The sequence below is a fragment of the Chiloscyllium plagiosum genome, unplaced genomic scaffold (assembly GCF_037043375.1).
Source record: "Chiloscyllium plagiosum isolate Xiang-an unplaced genomic scaffold, Cpla_swu_hap1 HiC_scaffold_4, whole genome shotgun sequence".
NCBI lineage: Eukaryota > Metazoa > Chordata > Chondrichthyes > Orectolobiformes > Hemiscylliidae > Chiloscyllium > Chiloscyllium plagiosum.
In genome coordinates, this window is record NW_028270142.1 from 92,542,472 (window position 1) to 92,557,997 (window position 15,526).

Here is a 15,526-nt window from a genome sequence, read left to right on the forward strand (position 1 = left end):
AGCACCAGCTTTCTAAGAATCCATCTCGGAGGCACTCCACAAAGTCTCTTTCTTGAGGTACAGTACCATCCTGATTCTCCCAGTCTACCTGCATTTTGAAGTCCCCCATAACAACTGTAGTAACATCTTTGCGACAGGCCAATTTCAGCTCCTGATTCAACTTACATCCGACATCCAGACTACTGTTTGGGGGCCTGTAGATAACTCCCAAGAGGATCTTTTTACCTTTAGAATTTCTCAGCTCTATTCACACTGACTCTACATCCCCTGATTCTAGGTCCCCCCGCGCAAGGGACTGAATATCATCCCTTACCAACAAGGCCACCCCACCCCCTCTGCCCGTCAGTCTGTCCTTACGAAAGCACGTGTAGCCTTGAATATTCATTTCCCAGGCCCTGTCCACTTGAAGCCACGTTTCAGTTATCCCCACAATATCATATCTGCCAACTTCCAAAAGAGCCTCAAGCTCATCCATCTTATTTCTAATGGTTCGTGCATTCATGTATAGTATTTTTAATTTGTTATTGCCCTCAACCTTCCCATCAACTCCTATTTCACTCAACCTTACAGCATGATCCCTTTTTGAGTTTTCTGCCTCATTGATACAGTTGTCTTTCTTGACTTCCCTCCCTTCAATTTCCTTCTTAAACATCCAGTTTGTCCCCCCGCCCCACTACTTAGTTTAAACGTAGCTGTGTTGCAGTAGCAAACCTGCCTGCCAGAATGCCTGTCCCTAACTTATTAAGGTGCAAACTGTCTCTCTTGTAGGATTTATGCTTACCACAAAACATACCCCAGTGATCCAAGAATTTAAATCCTTGCTTCCTGCACCAGTTCCCCAGCCACATGTTCAAATCCATTATCTCCCTGTTTCTGGCCTCACCAGCCCAAGGAACTGGAAGCAAACCGGAGATAACCACCTTGGATGTCCTGCTTTTCAGCCTTCTTCCTAGTTCTCCAAACTCCCGCTGTAGTATGTTCTTCCTCTTCTTCCCGACATCATTTGTGCCGACATGTACCACCACCTCTGGCTCTTCACCTTCGTCCTCGAGGATGTCCTGCACTCTGTCCGTGATGTCTTTAACCCTGGCACCAGGAAGGCAACACACCATCCTTGAGTCCCGCCTGCTGCCACAAAAACCCGGTCAGTTCCTCTCACTATGGAGTCCCCTATTACCACGGCTCTGTGCGATGTCCGACTCTTCCGCTTTGCCTCCACGCCAACTTTTGATTGACAGACCTGGCCGCCTCGCGGACTGGCAGTGTCATCTGTCTCTACTGTTTCCAAAAGATTCAACTTGTTCCTAAGGTATAGTGCCCTGGTCTGCTCACAGTGCTCCAAGTGGAGTCAAACAGGGTTTTGTATAACTGCAGCATAACTTCTGTGTCCTTGTATTCCAACCCATTAGATAAAAAACACCAGCATTCAATTCGCCATCTTGATTATTTTCTGCATTCGTTTGTGACATTTTAAAGATCCACACACCTGCCCCCATAAGTCTGTTTGGGCATCAACTGCATTTACCTTCATAGAATATACAAAGTACACTGGTCTTCCTTTTCTCAGTCCAAAATGAACACCTCACACTTGCTTACATTGAACTCGATTAGTCATAGTTGTGAATTTGAATTTGAATTGAATTTATTGTCAGGTGTGTCTAACAATGCCCCTTTGTAATTTTATTCTAACATCCACATTATCTACAATCCTTCCAAACTTTGTGTCATCGGAAAATCTGGATATATGACTTTGTATGCCATTAACCACATGGTTAATAAATAATGCATAATAATAATAAATAAATATCTAGTCATGAATGGTTGTGGAACTTAAAAAAAACTAACAGATAGGGGAGGGTTTACAAATATCCTGAACCTCAATGATAGGGAAGCCCAGTACATCAGACCAAAAGTCAAACATTTGCAACAATCTTCAACCAGAAATGCTGAGGAAATGATTCACCTTGGCCTCCTCCAGGGCTTCCTGGAATCACAGATGCTGATGTTCAGCCAATTCAATTTGCTCCACATAATGCCAAGAAATGGCTGAAGGTATTGGATAAAGGCTAAGGGCACTGACAATATTCCTGCAAAAGGACTGAAAACTTGCATTCCTGAATTAGCTGCACCCCTAGCCAGAAACAGCTACAACACTGGCATCTCCAAGACAATGTGGAAAATTGCCAGGGGCACTGTGCTCACAAATTTAATGAAAAATCAAGCTCAGTCAATTACTGCCCCATCTGTTCTAAAGAAAAGTTATGTTGAAATGTTAACAGTTTCTCTCACCCTGGATGCTGCCAGACCCTCTGAGCTTCTCCAGCGTTCTCTGTTTTTTTTCCATCCCACCAGTTTACTCTGTTTAGTAATAACATGCCCACTGCCGCTCAGTTTGAATTCTGCAAAGGCCACTCAGCTCTTCACCTCATTACAGGCTTGATTTAAAAGGCTGTCATGGACAAAAGAACAGATCTCCAGAGGTGAGGTAAGAATGACTGCCCTTGACATCAAAGCATTAGTTTACCAAAAGGTGTTCCTGCAAAATCAGAATCAAAATCAGGAAATCAGGCTGGAATCATACCTGGCACAAAGGAAGACGGTAGTGGCTATTAGAGGCCATTTATCTTAGTCCAATGATATCTCTGCAGGAGTTCCTCAGGGTAGAGTTTCATGTTCAACTACTTTCAGCTGCTTCGTCAATGACCCTCTTTCTAGCATAAGGTCAGAAATGGGAATGTTCGCTGATGTCTGCACAGAGTTCAGCACCTTTTGCAATTCCTTAGATACTGAATATGCAGTCCATGTACAAATGCAACAAGACCTAGATAATATCCAATGACAATGGCTTATCCTTTATCACTGTTAATAGAATGGGCCCTTACATTCAGTATAGCAAGGTGGCTTGGGTCTTATGGTGCAGTGGTATTGTCCCAACCTCAAGACTAGAAGGTTTTGGTTCACATTTCACCCACTGAGATATGATCAGAGCTTGTCTGAATAGCTTGATTAAAAAAATTAAAGAGGAGGATCATTGGTAACTTTTTATGCTGACTATAAAGCACTAAAGTTGGTACAGTGTAAGAGAACAGCATTCACTGTTCTCTGGGAAAGAGTTCCCAAGTCCATGACCCTCTGAGGGAATAAAATTCTCCTTTTCTCCATCTTAAATTAGAGAATCCTTCATTTTAAAATGTACCCTATAGTCCTAATGTCTCCCACTTTTATATTCTATTCCCACTGCACTAAAAAATAATTTAGAATTTGAATCCCTACAGAGTGGCAACAGGCCATTTGGCCCAACAGGTCCATCCTGACCTTCCAAAGAATAATCCCCCCCCCTCCCCCACTATTCTATATTTACTCCTGAATATTGCACCTAACGTACACATCCCTGAACACTATAGGCAATTCAGCCTGACCAATTCGCCTAACCTGCACATCTTTGGACTGTGGTAGAAAGCGGTGCACCCAAAAGGAACCCAGGCAGAGACAGGGAGAATGTGTGAACTCCACACAGGCAGTCACCTGAGGTTGGAATTGAGCCCAGGTCCCTGGTGCTGTGAGGCAGCAGTGCTAACCATTGAGTCACCATGCCACACCTCTCATTTTCCTTCCTGATCACTTGCTGTACCTGCAATCTAACCTTTTGCGAATTATGCACTTAGGCACCCAGATTAATCTCTAATTCAGAATTCTGCAGTCTCTTTCCATTTAAGTAATATGGTGCTTTCCTATTCTTCCTGCCAAAGTAGAAAAGTTTACGTTTTCCACAATCTACCCATCTGCTTAACTTTTACCCACTCACTTAATGTACATAATTCCATTTACAGATTCACTATGTCCTCTTCATAACTTATTTTCCTATCTGTCTTTGTGAGAACAAATCTAGCAACCATGCCTTCAGTTCCTTCATCTAAGTCATTTATACAAATTGTAAATAATTGAGGTGTGAATACTGATCCCTGTATCACACAAATTGTCACATCCCGCCAGACTAAAAATAATACATTTATAGTCACTATTTGCTTACAATTAGCCAAACAATATTGTATCCATATTAATATCGCCCCTCACTATGACCTCTTATTTTGCATAGTAACCTTTAACATGGTGTGTTTCCAAATACTTTCTGGAAATCTAAGTACAATATATCCACTGGTGCCCCATTTTCTATGCTGCCTGTTCTCTAGTCAGATAATAATAATACTTGCTTCCTCCAAGGCTGCAGATCCATGTCAGTGATATGCTCATTAGATTGTGACTTCACGTCTCCTCTAAATTGTATCATAGAATCCCTACAGTGTGAAAGCAGGCCATTCAGCCCCTTGAGTCTCCACAAACTTTTTGAGAGCATCCTATCCAGACCCACACCCCCTACCCTATCACCTGCTTTTTCCCACAGCCAACCCACTTAGCCTGCGCATCCCTGGATACTATGGACAATTTAGCATGACTAATTCACCTAATCTCCATATACTTGGACTGTGGGAGGAAACCAGAGCACCTGGTGGAAACCCTGCACATACAGGGAGAATGTGCAAACGCCACACAGACAGGCACCCGAGGCTGGAATCAAACTCACGTCCCTGGCACTGTGAGACAGCAGTGTTAACCACCATGCCACTATGTTGCCCCAGTATGTTGAACAAAATGATCATCACTGTAGTAGTGGAGGGTGTAATGATATTTTTGTGTTATCTAACTATAATACACATGAGCCACATGGATTCTGTTTATTTAAAGATCTCTGGTGAATTTATTTACTGCTTACTAATATATACAATACAGAATAATCTCCAGATACAGACAGTGTCTTGGGTGTTACAGCCAGTGGCCTTGTGTTATGGGACAACATTCAGGCATTTGACTCAGTTCCATGTTGAGCTCTTAATGGGACACCACTTCAAAGGTGATAACACAACAGGAGGTATAGGTGAATGCTGCGTCATGGCTCTTGCTGACATTTCCGAGCTATCATCTTTGGAAGTGGTGCTGCAGTTGCATGGGAAAAGGTGGGTGTGGGTGGGGAAGGGGATTGGGGTAGGGCTGGTGTTATGGGGGAACGGATGGGAATGGGAGCAGTGTTGTGGCATCTTTTGCTTGTTCCTTTTGTAGAATCTGTTAGCACCTATCAAGAAGAGAAAGAATCCATTGGTGACAACAAAGGATGTACAATTCTTTATGCAGATCAAAATGTGTATTTCAATTGCGTGCTTATGTAAGAAGTGCAAGCTACCACAGTCCTCACTGACTGCTATCTCCTGATCAGTGCAGACACCCTCACCTGCCATCTCTTCACTAGGGGCATGGATTCAAAGGTCTGCCACTCCTCCATCTGAGCCCTCTCTCCTGTTGTGGGTCATCTTGCCCTGCAAACAGAGAAAGAGAAGATTGAATATGTTGGCAATGGTGCATGAGTCTTATATGAGTTTTTATAGGCATGTCAAATCTTGGGCCATACCCACTGAGAGACTATAGCGTATGATGACCAGAAACTGTCAGAACATTAGCAACATAGGGTGGCTGCAGACCCTTTGCTGCATAGTAAACATGTAAGAAGGGTCATTCTATGTTTTATCAGAAATTATGGTCTTGAGTATGCCTGACTCAATTTTTTGACTTCAGAATGGAAAGCCCCATCCTAAAAATTTCTCTTAATCAACACTTTATATGTAGACATTTATAGCTTGTGGGTTAAGCAACATCATAGACGCTTAATGCAGTCTCAGTGTTAGGAACAGGAAGTAACATGAGCTCCATTATGTTGCCTAACTATACTTCCAAAACATTACTTGTTATGTCGACAACAAAATTGTGCAGGAAGTCTGTCTACTTGCCTATTAACTAGTAGTATTCTGAAACTTGTAGTTATTTGTACCTCTGGAATAGAAACACCCCATTCTAATTGTTCAATATGAATTTCTATTGAATTTCTCTCCATTAAAAAAAAGCATACTAATGATGCAGTTTCTTAATAAAATTACAGTAGAACATTGCATTTAATTCTTTATTTTTGTAAATAAAAATAAATTTTCTTCTGTGTTGCATTGACAAGTTGGACAACAAAAGAAAATTACAAAAAAATGCACATTTATTAATATTTACATGCCAATATTTGTACAGTATGTGATTTTTATTTTTTCTCGTAAATTGGATTTGTTAACTCTGTATAGTATGAATTAGTTCTTACATTAAAATGACAAAGTAATTTGTAAGTTGTCATTAATTGTCTAAGGTTTAGGCTTTTTGTTGTTGATTTTCAAAGACACTTACTTCATTCCATTAGTCTGACACGAACTAAATGCAAAATAATCCATCCTTAAACTTTTATTTATAGTGATGTTGCCAGTTTAAACGCGGGATGAAAAGTAGAGAGATTTAGGGAAAGAATTCCAGAGCTTAAGGCTTGCATCTGAAGACACAGCTGTCCATGCTGCTAGTGATTAAAATCAAGGATACTCAAGAGGCTATAATTAGATCAGCACAGATATTTGAGAAGATTGAGAGGATAGAGGAGATTACAAAGGTAGGGAGAGGCAATGCCATTGTGGGATTTGGAAGTATTGATGGGAATTTTAAATTTGAAATGCTGCTTAATTGAGAGACAATTTAGCAAGCACAGGGGTGATCACTAAGAGGATTTGATATGCATTAGAAGGCAGGCAGCAGAGTTCTACATTAACTTAGGTTTGTGGAAGATAGAATTTGGGAGGCCAGCCAGGAGACTATTGGAATAGCCAATAGTGATTAAGGTTACAAAGATATAAATGTGGGTTTCAACAACATGTAAGCAGAGGCAGGACAATATTATGCAAATGAAGATGGGCCACCTTAATGAACTCCCCCAGTTTACTGCTACGAGTAGGTAAGAGATTCATGGATATCTTAGGAAAAGGGTGTGCGAGGCTATTTTTGTCCCATTTCTACTGGGGATCTGCTATTTTTCCATTGGAGAATGAACATATATTTTCTTGGTGTTTATAACAAAATCTATTGATATTACATATAATAACATATTGAATGTGTTAAAATTTGTTTGGTTTAATTGAATAAAGTCACTTCATTGCCTCACTTTACTTAGACTCTGAAGCCTTATTGGCAGAAACTTATAATGGCCTGAAAGATGTGAGCTATACCAGAAAATGAGGCAGAACCAGGCAAAACATCCAGCAAAGCTATCTCAACCTTAGGAGAAATGCCCTTGCATCACAGCGAGATTCTTGGTAAATTGCAGTGACTTCCCCATTCAGGTGAATTATTGCTTGTTGACAACTTTATTGACTGCACAGTTCATCTCATTAATATACAGCTTTTTATTTTCCCATCCCTAATAAGCAAACAAGACACCTAGAATTCTCAACATGGAAGTCAGTGACAATATCTGGTGATTTCAGCTTGCCACTTGCTCCAAAGGACTCCCATATTGGACAGCAGGAACCAACATCTCAGACTATGCTCTATGGTCAGTGGCACCCTATATTGACGGGCTTTGGCATCTGACAGGTGCCAACTCTAAGAACCCTCATCGCATATCACTGATCCACTTACAAGATGCTTTTGCACTTCAATGATGTATCTTGGGAGTATGCAACATCAACCATCATTGTAATGTTGGAGTAAGGACCCTTTGCACACAATGAAATACACCCTGCTCATGGATTGGACCAGGCTGCATCTCTGCTTTGACTGCCTTGTGTTTTTGCACCTTGCCCCCCTCCCCCAGCTAGGGATACCAAGCTCACAGTACTGCTGTGTTGCCTTGCCATTTAACATAGACACAAAGCCAAAAGATATGTCACGGTTGTCAGCAGGCTTCAGTTAAGTCAAAGGGATGGACTTTGCTCAGGAGTTCCCACACAGTTAGTCAAAGGTAACCTCTGATTCCAGCATGTCCTCGATGTCACAGTCCACAAAATGAGGCACAACATTTCTCTCCTCTGCTACATCCAGAGCAAATATCAGGAATTCTGAAAGGCAGGTCTGCACTAACTTGTGCTTGGCGAAAGTGAGGACTGCAGATGCTGGAGATTTGAGTCGAGAGTGTGGTGCTGGAAAAGCGCAGCAGGTCAGGCAGCATCCGAAAAGCAGGAGAATCAACTTTCAGGCAAAAGCCCTTCCTGCTGAAGGGCTTTTGCCCAAAACATTGATTCTCCTGCTGTTCGGATGCTGCCTGACCTGCTGTGCTTTTCTAGCATCACACTAAATTGTGCTTGTCTGGTTGCACAACTTATAAATATGGCACAGATATCAAGAGTGCTGGTGTATTCTGGGATATCTGGCAATTATGGGCCGTTCTGGGATTGATGGGTGGTAGGATGGAACTAAAATTGTGTGAGAGGGATGTCTTGGGATGAGAAGGTAGTTAATGAAGTCGGTTTGGTAAGATGCTGTCAGAGATCTCGCAAGCCGTAGTGGAATGAAAGCCTCAATGAAACTGACACTTAATCAAAGAAACTAAGATTTAGCTCTAGACACATTTATTCAGATAACTGAGAAACAGTTATGATGTTGTGGTTAACTGTCCTTGCATCTTTTTCATAAAATCTATCAGTTTAGAAGAAAACTATTTGACCCATTGTGGCTGCTTCGGTTCTTTTAAGGAAGTATTCAATTACTCCCACTCAACCAATGTTCCCTGACAAATCTTTCCTTTTTAAGTCTGTTTCCTGAAAAATTAGAATTTGATGGGAGCATCAAAAAAGGATAAAATAAATTCAAATATTGCTTTTAATTAAAAATTGTGCTTAGGTCTGAGGCCAATATCTTTGCTTATTTACTCTTAATATGATTTTGTATTTAAAAAGTGGTCTGATAAAACTAACTATCAAAAATGTTGTTTCCAGTCAAATATGTATCAAAGCTTAAGATGTGGCCTTAACCTTTTAAATAACTTTAACGAGTAAATCATTTATGTACTAGAAAATCATACCATAGTTCTCATTTTTAAAGTCATATGCTTCATTAAAATTCATGAATGCTTACTCATGTGAGGTAGTGTGACAATATATTCTCACAAATTCTCGAAACCTGCTTAGAGTGTCTGTCACAAATGTACACTCATCAGACATTTCATCAACAAAGAAGGTGATAACACTGAAATAATTTGAAAGACAGATAAACTGCATTTGACAGATGATTCACGAGTGATTATGCACCATGGTGATAGTTCATTATATAAACGTTGCCATTTATAAAGAAAAAGGCATGGTAACAATTGCTTATTTAACAACACATATTCCTGCACTCAGTTCCTCCGTTGTGATCTTGCACATGATTTTTTTCCTGCCTGTTTCCTTTCACTACCATGATCAGAAACACAGCAATCAGCTACCACAAGGTCATTTCAATTACCTTTACAGTATTTGGATATCATTTGAAGATCAAAAAATTTTTTTGATTTGTAAAGGAGCAGTCTACATCAATAAAAGTTCTGTATGGAATATTTCCTAAAAGCAGAATCACACCCAGATGCATAAAAAATAATGTGCTGGGTACTCCTAGTATCATTACCTTAGAATAGCATTTCGATGACTAATTTTTATTAATTTTATCTCTGAAGACCAATCATTATCCAGTTATGAACAAGGTGATCCATTATGTTAATTACTGCTTAATTTAGAAGCTTTAGCTTGGTTTTGTGTCTAAATATGTTAAGGAAATGAACAGGACTAAATAAATCTAATTAGTCTCAGTGGCATTTGAAAACTGTTACATTCATATAGAGGAATCTTTTTGCAAGGTTTGTGAAGGTTTGTAGCTCAGGTTGAGATTTAGGGTGTAGGTTTGCTCGCTGAGCTGTAGGTTTGATATCCAGACGTTTCATTACCTGGCTAGGTAACATCATCAGTGACAACCTCCAAGTGAAGCGAAGCTGTTGTCTCCTGCTTTCTATTTATATGTTTGTCCTAGATGGGGTTCCTGAGGTTTGTGGTGATGTCATTTCCTGTTTGTTTTCTGAGGGGTTGATAGATGGTATCTAGATCTATGTGTTTGTTTATGGCGTGTGGTTGGAGTGCCAGGCCTCTAGGAATTAGGAATTCTCTGGCATGTCTTTGCTGAGCCTGTCCCAGGATAGATGTTTTGTCCCAGTCGAATTGGTGGTGTTTTTTCATCCGTGTGTAGGACTACGAGGGAGAGAGGGTCGTGTCTTTTTGTGGCTAGCTGGTGTTCGTGTATCCTGGTGGCTAACTTTCTTCATGTTTGTCCTACGTAGTGTTTGTGGCAGTCTTTGCATGGAATAGAGGAATCCATTTTAAGGCATGGGCAATGAGTTGTTGGAAAATGGTCAGCACTCTACGTTAAATCTGCTTTGGTACTTTGCATCTTTAAAACAGTTTTCCTGAAGCTATATATCACTTTTAAGAATATTGTTTTCAGGAACATTGGCTTGACAGAATGATTTTAATTCTTCATTTTCGTTATGTCCTATTTTCTGATGAAAATGCTTTAGATTTGCTACCAATGTTGCCACAGTTGTGCGACTCTTAACTTTGAAGAAAACCAGCACTCTAAGAAATTCAGTTGTGTCTTTAGTTTGTGCAGCTGGTTAAGTTTCTGATCAGTGTCTTGGGGAGAGTTGCAGTCTAGCTTCTGAACGAAGGGCAGAAAGCTATCTGCAGTGAGCAATGATTGGGCATCAGTGTTTCCTGATCCTGCCATGAATGCCTTGGACATGGACAGAGGAGGAGATATAATTTGTCCCCAGCAAGCAGAATACCTTTGAGCTTACACTCCACTGCCAGCGGGAAGGGATTGCGAAGGACGTCAACATACATCTTCAAGGATATACCACAAAAGATTTAAAGAACTCAACAAAGCTGTCAAGCTAAGAGTACTGATCTTTTCAGCCTGAGTTTTAATGGAGCTAGAAGGGTTGAGCCAAAATTATTCACAATGAATGGTACAGTGTGTAGTGTCACAAAACACATAGGCAAATGGCCATTCAGGCCATTGGAGTTATACTTTCACTCTAGAGATGCTGCAAATCTGACCCAGAGCCCTCCCTGGGACTCCTTTCAGCAACTTTGGCAGTGATGTGGGAATCCTTTCGGCGACTTCAGTGGCTATTTTGATTGGCATCGGTCTGAATCCCCTTGTGGTGGCTTCAGTCGGTCTGTGACTCCACGTGATGCTTCCTTTGGCATCGTGGTGGGTCTGGCCAGGGATTCCAATGGGAGTCAGGTCCATGAAATGGACTATGTGGGCTTTGTCTTAAATTCTCTTTTCTTAATTTTTTTGTCTTTACTGTATTATTGCGGAAGGGCTCTTATTATGAACCTCTTACTTCTTTATTTTTCCAACCTATTACTATGACTTTGTACTTTTGAAGGTCTATAATGCTGGACTTGTTATTTCATTTTTTAAATTTTGTTTTTTTGTTCTCCTGGGAATTTGAACTCAAGAATCTGCACTCAGGTACTTTGGTACTTAAGATGGCGCCATAAGTGGTGACTTATAAACTTTTCACTATATTCATGTGATGACATGTGACAATAAAGCTAAAGCTAATTCAAAATGGTACTGGGCATCTGATTTTATAATTCTATCCAATAAACCTGGCATCCACTATTTTTAACAGTGAAGAACAAAGGTATGTTTTCATTTGCACATCCATGGCTCACAGAGATAACTGCACATGAAAAAAGCTACTGTCTTAAAATAAATGCAAGCTTCATTAGTGAGATGTCTAAAATATGATACATGGGTTTCAGAGCTTTGTGTAACAGGTCTAAAGTTTCCAGAGTTTTTAAGGAAGTAGGGTAATCTTTTGGATCAGTCCAGGAATCCCTTCTGGGTGTGTCCAGGCACTTATTTGAGGATAGTTATGTGCCCTTTGGGAAAATTAAGAATAGACAAGAATGTACATTAAAAAGTGGATTAACTCTATAATGTTATCAAGCTTCCAAGATATTTAAATTTTTCAACTTTACAGTTTAAAAAAAGGCTACAGTCAAAAAAAGGTTAGTGAGTGCAATTTTTCTGTGCCTGTTGATATAAGCCTGAGTGTTACCATTATAGTATTAATGCTATATGACTGATTTCACAACCTATCATTTTAAAAATTGGGTGGAAGGGATTCTGTTGGTTCACATTGAGATTACAAATGCCAAGAAATTATAAAGCCTTTGCTGTGAGACTATGAACGTAAAGCTGCTTTTTCATTGAGATTAAAAACTTGAATGAGATGTTTGCTTTTATAAGCATTATGTGGTTGAAGAAATTTACACGGATTGGATTAATTTTTAAGAATGACTTCTATAAATCAGAAATTTGCAAAAGACACTTAGAGCTTTATCTTACTTTAACTGATCAGGCCTTCTGCCATCTGCCCATGATGGATGTAGGAGAAAGTGAGGACTGCAGATGCTGGAGATGAGAGTCAACAAGTGTGGTGTTAGAAAAGCACAGCAATTTTCTCACAGCGTCCGAGGAGCAGGAGAATCACCATTTCAGGCATGAGCCCTTCATCAGCAATGTAGATGTAGGGTAAGTGAATTCATACTTTGAAAGTAAATATCTGCAGGGCTATGAGGAAAGAGCAAAGGAGTGAAATTAATTCCACCGTTCTTTCAATAACCATGACAAACATGAATGGTTGGATGACCTTGTTCTGTGCCAAAGGATTGCTTCATTCTGTGAAGGAGAGATGTAATGTTTGTAAACCCACCTACACAACATCTTGTTGTTGTGAAACCTTCTAGTCATCACCAGCTAGAGCAGAGTCATGGCCACAGCAGTTGGCAATACTTAAGGAAACACCATACAAGGAAATGCACATCTTGTCCTCTTTTCTCACATATTGCTTTTAATTAAGCTTCCATGCTCTACATGAACAATTGTCAATCATTTTGTCAGTCACATGCCCTTCCTTCACAGTAAAGCTAACACTTGACCCCCTCTCGAACACACAAATGTGTATGCATCTACAGTAACCACCAAAACCAGGATCAAGAAGCCTAAACCATCATCCTTGCTCCAAAAAAAAATCATTCTCAGTTCATTTGCACATTCCTCCACGTGATCATCGCACAATTCCCATCCGGATCCATCTACCACTTTGGGCCTGTGTAAATCAAAGCCAGTACATTTTAAACCCTTTGAAACCATACATTGTAGTGAAGTATGTCTTTGACTTCCTGTGACTTGCCAGCTAAATTCAGATGAGGCATAAACCTGTGAGTAGTTTGAGCTTCTTGAGAAATGTTTTAGGGCAACATTGTGGACTTTAGGCCTGTCTGAGAGCAATTTGAAAGTCTCCCCTCTATTTCTGACTTGTGTTACTTTTTGGAACTGGGAGACTGACCAAAAGGCTCATTTCAAATATTTCCTCTTTTTGATTGCTGTAGGTTGTAAAAAAATAACTTGCTCTGAGTTATACTATGTAAGTGAAGGAAATAAGCAAATTGCTGTAATGACATAGTTTACGAGGTTTATACTCAGTAAGGGAATTGTACCATGTGATGATGCTGCTGGATTAGCAATCCAGACACCTGAACTAATGATCTGGTGAATTTCAAATTCCCCACACAGCAGTTGGGGTATTTAAATTCAATTAATATAAAATCTGCAATAAAAACCTAGCAGAAAGCGAACAAGTTGTCATTAAAAAATCATCTACCCTAATGTCCTTTAGGGAGTGAAATCTTGCTCATTCTGTTCTACATGTAACTCCAAAACCAGAGCAACCTGGTTGACTCTTAAATACTCTTTAAAATGGTCTTGGAAGCTATTGGTATTGGGAGATAACTGCTGGTCATGTTTATGTGCAATATGCTGGTGCAGGTTTTGATTGGTCATCTTAGATGGCACAACACGCACCTAGAATGTATAATTTGATCCAATTAATATTTCACAAACAAACAGGCAACAGTGATAACAGTGCTCCTTTAATTATATGGTACATGATGACTGAGCAAGGCATGCAGCATGTGAGAATGGTGAGATGGCAGAATGCACAGTGTGGAAATGTTATTAGCTTTGTGAAGCTGTTATTAATTGTTGTTGTCTTTAGCTGGCAAAATAAAATACTTTATATTTTAAATAGCAGGTTGTTTACTTCTGCATAGTTTTTCTTTACTTTTTGGAAGTAATATAAACCTTTCAACAGAATGTAAGGGCAAAAGTCAAGGCTATGACTATAAGGCAGCAACACTACTGTAATTGGCAATAGAAACTAACAAGTCCAAATGCTCTATGGCCTCTAAATTTGAGTGTTCTTTATGCAGCAGGAAACTAGTGAGGATTTACTAGCCAATAAATCATAGCGAACATGTGTACAAGGTACATGTGTATGAGCAGATATTCTCTTAGCAGGTTTGTGGGGATGAAGATGTGGTGTGTGACTAAATTTCAGCTCTTACCAAACTAGCACTGGTGTAATGGGCCAAGTGATCTCCTACTGTGCGTAAGATGTATTATTCACCATAGCTGCAGTTGGAGCTCAGTTGGTGGCTCCCTGAGTCAGAAAGTTCTGGATTCAAGTCTCACCTAAATATAAAAATCAAGGCTGATGCTCCAATGTGAGAAAGTGCTCACTCTCGGAGGTGTGATGTACTTTGGATGAGATGTTAAACTGAGGATCCGCTTGGGTACATGAGAAAGTTCCTTGGGCACAGTTGTGAAATTGTGAAGGAGCTACCCAATGTTCCTGGCCTATACATAACTCCCAATAAACTGATTGATCATTGTCGCGTTGTTATATGTGGGAAGTTGTTGACTGTATTTTTAAAAATCTGTTCATTAGAGGCCAGCACTTCCAAATAGGCCAACATTTACCAATACCTTCGTTGCACTTGAGAAGGTGGTGGTACCTTCTTGAATGAATGATATCCATTCAATGTAGGAATGGAGAGGTATTGTATTGATAATCATATTTGACTTATAAAATAGTTAATCCATGTTGGGGAATTGGTTAAAATCCCATCAATAGCTGCTGGTGGAATTGGAATTCAATTAATACATTTCAAATATAAAGCAAGTCCTAGTAAGGATGACATGAAGCAATAATTGGCTGATGTAAGAGCCCATCGTCTTTTAGAAAAGGAAATCTACCATCCTTACCTGGTCAGGCCAACATAACTCTGCTAATGTGATTGACACTTAACTGCCCTCAGCAATGACAAAGTAATTTACTCATTCCAAACTTTCCAAACATAAACTGAGACTGTCATAATGTTAAGGGCTTGGAATTTGTTAGGTGTGGTTAAGAAAATTTTTAGATTACATTACAGTGTGGAAACTGGCCCTTCGGCCCAACAAGTCCACACCGACCCGCCGAAGCGCAACCCACCCATACCCCTACATTTACCCCTTACCTAACACTATGGGCAATTTAGTATGGCCAATTCACCTGACCTGCACATCTTTGGACTGTGGGAGGAAACCCACGCAGACACAGGGAGAATGTGCAAACTCCACACAGTCAGTCGCCTGAGTCGGGAATTGAACCTGGGTCTCTGGCGCTGCGAGGCAGCAGTGCTAACCACTGTGCCACCGTGCCGCCCACTTTATCAATATGTAGATGAAC

The 15,526-nt window shown here is 40.2% G+C and overlaps 1 long non-coding RNA gene across 1 annotated transcript; it reads right to left on the minus strand.

Annotated features, from left to right (window-relative positions):
- Nucleotides 1–4,854: 4,854 nt before the first annotated feature.
- On the minus strand, nucleotides 4,855–6,404 carry LOC122549557 (uncharacterized). Its single transcript, XR_006311577.2, has 3 exons — nucleotides 6,274–6,404; nucleotides 5,285–5,369; nucleotides 4,855–5,128 (listed from the first exon to the last, which is right to left on the minus strand). It is a non-coding gene; the product is annotated as an uncharacterized LOC122549557 (long non-coding RNA).
- Nucleotides 6,405–15,526: the final 9,122 nt, after the last annotated feature.